Below are 6,890 nucleotides of genomic sequence, written 5' to 3'. Positions count from 1 at the left end.
GGAAGGATGTTGTACGTTACAGAGAGACATAGAAAAGATGCAGAGCTGGGCTGAGAGGTGGCAAATGGAATTTAATGTGGACAAGTGTGAGGTGATTCACTTCGGTTGGAATAACTGTAATTCAAAGTACTGGGCTAATGCTAAGATTCTTGGGAGTGTAAATGAGCAGAGAGATCTCAGTGTCCAGGTACACATATCCTTGAAATTTGCCACCTAGGTTGACAGGGTTGTTAAGAAGGCATACAGTGTTTTAGCTTTTATTAATAGAGGGATCGAGTTATGGAACCATGAGGTTATGCTGCAGCTGTACAAAGCTCTGGTGCAGCTGCACTTGGAGTATTGTGTACAGTTCTGGTCACCGCATTATATGAAGGATGTGGAAGCTTTGGAAAGGGTGCAGAGGAGATTTACTAGGATGGTATGGAGGGAAGGTCCTACAAGGAAAGGCTGAGGGACTTGAGGCAGTTTTCGTTGGAGAGAAGAAGGTTGAGAGGTGACAATAGAGACATATACAATAATCAGAGGGTTAGATAGGGTGGACAGGGAGAGCATTTTCCAAGATGGGGAGCACAAGGGGGCATAACTTTAAATTGAGGGGTGATAGATATGGAACAGATGTCAGAGGTAGTTTCTTTACTCAGAGCGTAGTTAGGGTATGGAATGCTTTTTTGCCACCTCCAAACGGACCCACCATAGGGATATATTTCCCACCCCTCCCCTATCAGTGTTCCGAAAAGACCACTCCCTCCGTGACTCCCTCGTCAGGTCCACACCCCCCACCACCCAACCTCCACTCCTGGCACCTTCCCCTGAAACCGCAAGAAATGCAAAACATGCGCACAAACCTCCTCCTTTACTTCCCTCCAAGGCCCCGAGTGATCATTCCATATCTGCCACAAATTCACCTCCACCTCCAGACACATCATTTATTGCATCCGCTGCACCCGATGTGGCCTCCTCTATAATGGGGAGACAGGCCGCTTACTTGCGGAATGTTTCAGAGGACACCCGGACCAACCAACCCAACCACCCCGTGACTCAACACTTCAAATCCCCCTCCCACTCCACCAAGGGAATGCAGGTCCTTTGACTCCTCCATCGCCAGACCATAGCAACACGACAGTTGGAGGAGGAACGCCTCATCTCCCGCCCAGAAACCCTCCAACCACAAGGGATAAACTCAGATTTCTCCAGTTTCCTCATTTCAACTCCCCCACCTTGTCTCAGTCAAATCCCTCGAACTCAGCACCGCCTTCCTAATCTGCAATCTTTTCCTGACCTCTCCTCCCCCACCCCATTCCAGCCTTATACCCTCAACTTGACCTCCTTCCACCTATCGCAATTTCAATGCCCCTCCCCCAAGTCCCTCCTCCTTACCTTTTATCTTAGCCTGCTGGACACACTTTCCTCATTCCTGAAGAAGGGCTTATGCCCAAAACATCAATACTCCTGTTCCTTGGATGCTGCCTGACCTGCTGCGCTTTTCCAGCAACATATTTGCAGCTCTGATCTCCAGTATCTGCAGTCCTCACTTACTCCTATGGAATGCTTTGCCTGGAACTGTAGTAGATTCGCCAACTTTAAGTACATTTAAGTTGTCATTGGACAAGCATATGGAGGTACATGGAATAGTGTAGGTTGGATGGGCTTCAGATTAGTATGACAGATCGGCACAACATCGAGGGCCGGAGGGCCTGTACTGCACTGTAATGTTCTATGTTAACTTGTTGCAGCATAGGTAAACATCTCCCACTTCCCAGAGTTCTGCCTGCCTTCTGAGTCTTCATTCAGTGGAAACCACTCCTGCAGTTATGCTGACACTTCAATTCAATATAAACACTTACTTTGTGTGAAATTATTACTTTCAGAGCAAAATAATTTCCATGTTAAAATTGTTTTACTTTTTATGTGTGCAAGAAAACAATGTAGGTACATCCATTTGTTCTTTAGTTCAACTAACACTAAATTTTAATTTATTGGAAACACTACACTGGGGTGAAAAGAACGATTCTTCAGCTCAAATCTCACATTAAATGGCTGTTTCTATTTTTCAAATCCTATGACCTCCAAAACAATATTTATTTAATTTCATAAGCAGAAAAAGAAACTGCTTTTGAAATGTTGAGTTAGTTTCTTTTTCTTCCAACATTAGTTGTCAATGAAAAATAATCCCACAATTATCAGTCATTTGGTACGAAATGACTCCTGGGACCAAATTTCATTAACACTACCTTTCCTTCCCAATCATACTCACTTTCCTGGCCTAATTAGTCTGACCTGCTGTGCTTTAACTGGCAACACATTTTCAGCTCTGATTATTGTCTTCCTAATTCTGACATAAATGTCGAAACATTTGTCACGGTAAAAATGGCATTAATTAAATGAACATGACTCTACAAAAAAAAATCAATTGTTGGTGAGTGTTTCTTAATTATTAAACCCACCTTTTAATGTTAATTTTGAGTTTATTAGTATTAATGAATATACAATCGATATCAGAGCAAAGTGCATTCAAAATATTAAGTCAACTTATCTATCAGGATTTTAGAAACAATTATCAATTACAGTAATTACACAACATTTTAGCTTAGAATTTGTAACAAGCGTGTGATTGTCACCTTGCCCATTATGGTTGGGAAAGTTATGAAGGAGTCTTGTGCAGCTCTGTTACTGTCTCTGCTACCACACCAGTAGGCACAGTTTCAATTCCCACCTTGTACAGAATTCTGATTCGAAAATATCTAAAAATCAATTGAATTGCCTTCCAAATCAATATTCGATATGCTTCCATCTGTTGTTAATTCCAATAATCTCAGTATTTGTTATTTACTTTCATCAGGTCATTAATAACAAAATGTATCTAATTCCACTCAATCAATATTCCTCGGAAAATATTTGAGAATGTTGCAATCATAAAGATGAAATATACAAAGGAATTATATTCATTGATTTTGTTTTGTTCTGAAGAGCTTAGTTCGGACAACACATAGAACTTGATGCTCCAGTGATACAAATATAAGAAAATAATATTGTTCTTCTTCAGTAAAATAAACAAATGCCACTTGCTATTATTTATCAATGTTTTAGTTATTGATCTGTTTGTGAATTGTGTGAAATGTTTAGTTTTCCACTCACCTATTTATGTTGAATGTAAGATTGAAATGCTGTGAAAATATCAGAGTGTATTCATTTGAAAATTGACTTTACATATTTCTCACTTACCTCATTTATTGCATGATGTCTTAAGTGTGTTTTGCTCAGCAATTCTAGTAAATATTTAAAATTGTCTAATCTTAAATAAGATCCTTCACACCCAAATATCAGTCTGTTCCCTAATTCATGTAAATACCTCAATTTTATTGAAATCAATGTTAACACAAAACAGTGCTCATAAAGCAACACAAAGGTCCTTATCACCACCTGATTACTGAGTAAATACCTTATTGTTCCTGAGACTCGTAACAACAGTAAGCATTTGTCTACTATTCCCTGCAGTAAGTGCAATTGATATCTTATATTTCAGCTGAAAATGTGTTGCTGATCAAAGCACAGCAGGCCAGGCACCATCTCAGGAATAGGGAATTCGACGTTTTGAGCATAAGCCCTTCATCAGGAATGAGAGAGAGTAGCCAAGCAGGCTAAGATAAAAGGTAGGGAGGAGAGACTTGGGGGAGGTGCGATGGAGGTGGGATAGGTGGAAGGAGGTCAAGGTGAGGGTTATAGACCGGAGTGGGGTGGGGGTGGAGAGGTCAGGAAGGAGATTGCAGGTTAGGAGGGCGGTGCTGAGTTGAGGGGGAGGGGAAATGAGGAAACTGGAGAAATCTGAATTCATACCTTGTGGTTGGAGGGTTCCCAGGCGGAAGATGAGGCGCTCCTCCTCCAGCCGTCGTGTTTTTATGTTCTGCCGGTGGAGGAGTCCAAGGACCTGCATGTCCTCGGTGGAGTGGGAGGGAGAGTTAAAGTGTTGAGCCACGGGGTGGTTGGGTTGGTTGGTCCGGGCGGCTCAGAGGTGTTCTCTGAAGCGTTCCGCAAGTAAGCTGCCTGTCTCCCCAATATAGAGAAGGCCACATCGGGTGCAGCGGATGCAATAGATGATGTGTGTGGAGGTACAGGTGAACTTGTGGCGAATATGGAAGGGTCCCTTGGAGGCAAGTGAGTGTGGAGGTGTGGGCGCAAGTTTTACATTTCCTGCGGTTGCAGGGGAAAGTGCCGGGGGTGGAGGTTGGGTTGGTGGGGGGTGTGGATCTGACGAGGGAGTCACGAAGGGAGTGGTCCTTGCGGAACGCTGATAGGGGAGTGGAGGGAAATATATCCTTGGTGGTGGGGTCCGTTTGGAGGTGGCGGAAATGACGGCGGATGATACGTTGTATGCGGAGGTTGGTGGGGTGGTAGGTGATAACCAGTGGGATTCTGTCTTGGTGGCGGTTGGAGGAGCGGGGCTCAAGGGCGGAGGAGCGGGAAGTGGAGGAGATGCGGTGGAGGGAGCGGGAAGTGGAGGAGATGTGGTGGAGGGAGCGGGAAGTGGAGGAGATGCGGTGGAGGGAGCGGGAAGTGGAGGAGATGCGGTGGAGGTCCAGTCGTCAACGATGATTTATATTGTTTAAACCAATAATTCTACTTTATCATGGACATTGACTGGAATACAAGAACATTGGGAACAAAAGTTTTGTCATTCTAACAATTTTTAAGCTTTTTGTTGTGTGCAACAGACAATTCAAATTATAACCATTTTTGTTGCAAATTCAACAAACGCTTCATTTCAAATTCTTAAAATTCCTACATTTTTGCAAAAAGGTATGTTTCATATTAAAGGACTGCTTTTTCAAATCATGTGTGCTACAAAATGATTATTGCTTTCATTTCATTGTAAGAAAAGAACAGCTTTGATCACGTCGATTGTTTTTTGCCGTTTCTATTCTGACGTTATTCATCATTGTACAATAATGACAAAATTATTAAAATTGCTTTATATACCGCATGTTGTTGACTACATTGTTTGTTCAATTTCCTGTTGACTTTCATGATCTACTAATTCTCTTCCTAATTCTGACACAAATCTTTAAACATTCATCATCATATTAATCATATAAATCAATGTAACACATCTCTACAAGGAGTTCAGTGGATGGAAATTCACAATTCTTGTACAATGTATATTTTTGTGTTAAAAAAGAAGAATCTTGTTCAATAATCACTGCATGGCTCATTGTTTTCTTCAATCCATAAAACTAGGTCCTATTCCTCAGGTTACTGATCTTAATAAATATTCAATCAACATCACAGCAAAGTGCTTTTGAAATATTGAATCATTTTAATTCTTCATGTCCAACACTAAGTGTCAAGATGTTGTCATTTCAATAATGGCACAATTTTTAAGAAAGCCTTTTGAACAAATATAGTAAGATTCACATTTAAATTTAATCCATTGTTTCTTAGTACTAATACTACAGTGTGAAAATGCATTTATTTTGCAGGTCACCTATCTCACAACAGAACCAATGACTTCCCATCCAACATCATTGCAAATATCTGATGTTTGCTCATTAGAATGATCAGCCTTAATCTCAGCCTTAAAATAAAGGGAACTGTAATTACTTTTCACTGAATTAATTCCAGTTCATTTCCAGACATCACTCAGTCCCATAGCAAAATGAGGTTTCTCGTTATTACTTAATCCATTGATAGACTTTGACGATTTAATTGTTGTTGTTATCTAATAACTTTTAATATTCATTCAATCCAGTATATTGTGCAAATGTGGAATTACGGCGCAGTACGTGAACTACTGTAAAGATTTTGCAGGGTACAATGTCACAATCATTGTTAATATTAATTTTTATTTTACCTGTGGAAACATTTAATTATATTTCACTTCAATGCTAAGATTTATCATGTTTGGAATCACAATAAGACTTAAGGATTTTTCATACAACAAAGTCAAATGATAAAGAATTAACATCTCTTTATTGTTTCATTCAAAAATAACAATACATTTTGGATTTTTGTAAGTTATATATTTTTGGAAAGAAGGAATGTTGTCTTCAGTCGAATGCTTGCATGGAATCACTAATTCACAGTATCTGCTGTTTATTCTCTTCAAGTTCTCAAGAAAAGAAATTAACTAGTTCTGCTGGTTCTAAATTCGTGGAAAATGTTTGAGAATGTTGTGGTCTTAAAGGTGAAAAGGCGTGTGAAAGCTCAGCCACGTTACCTGGCTTTCTGTGAACGCCTGTCCAAGAACAGAGAACCACCACTTAATTAATACACTTCAACAGTACTGTTTTTATTCAAGACTATCAGTATATGAATATACTAACAAGGCTTGGGAGAGAAAAGCCACTTAGACCACACTGGGTACTAAAGAGTGGATTCTCTCACCGTTGATAGGGAAAGTTGTTACATTTATACATAACTTCTCACGCAATACAGAGTCCCGTGTCATTAAGCTATCGCAAAGTATATTAATCAAAGTATACTTAATTGTAAGCTTACGCATCAAAAAATGCTCTAAATCTTAACACACCGACACCAGCACCCATCTGGTTAAGATATTAACACTATCTTTAAAGTCAGACATTAACTCCCATTATTTTTCTAGCTCTTTCAAGGCAACAGTCAAATCTCAAAGATGCTCTTTAAATGTAAACATTCAAACCTCATTACTGTGTTACAGCTAGACCGTAAGGCACCAGTACTCCTCTGATGGCTGCCCTTTGACCTAGTGCTGGTACTATGTCATTCTCAGATCTGTGGGATTGGACATGTTTACCCAGCCTGTGCAATTTGCTGTATTAGCAATTTGTTCGCTCAGGATGCTGGGCAATACAGCCAATGTGCTTCAGCCATTTTAGTTAACATTCTAAGCTCCATTTTCTATATGGTCACTATAT

The sequence above is a fragment of the Hemiscyllium ocellatum genome, unplaced genomic scaffold, assembly GCF_020745735.1.
Source record: "Hemiscyllium ocellatum isolate sHemOce1 unplaced genomic scaffold, sHemOce1.pat.X.cur. scaffold_98_pat_ctg1, whole genome shotgun sequence".
NCBI lineage: Eukaryota > Metazoa > Chordata > Chondrichthyes > Orectolobiformes > Hemiscylliidae > Hemiscyllium > Hemiscyllium ocellatum.
This window is presented reverse-complemented; position numbering follows the sequence as displayed.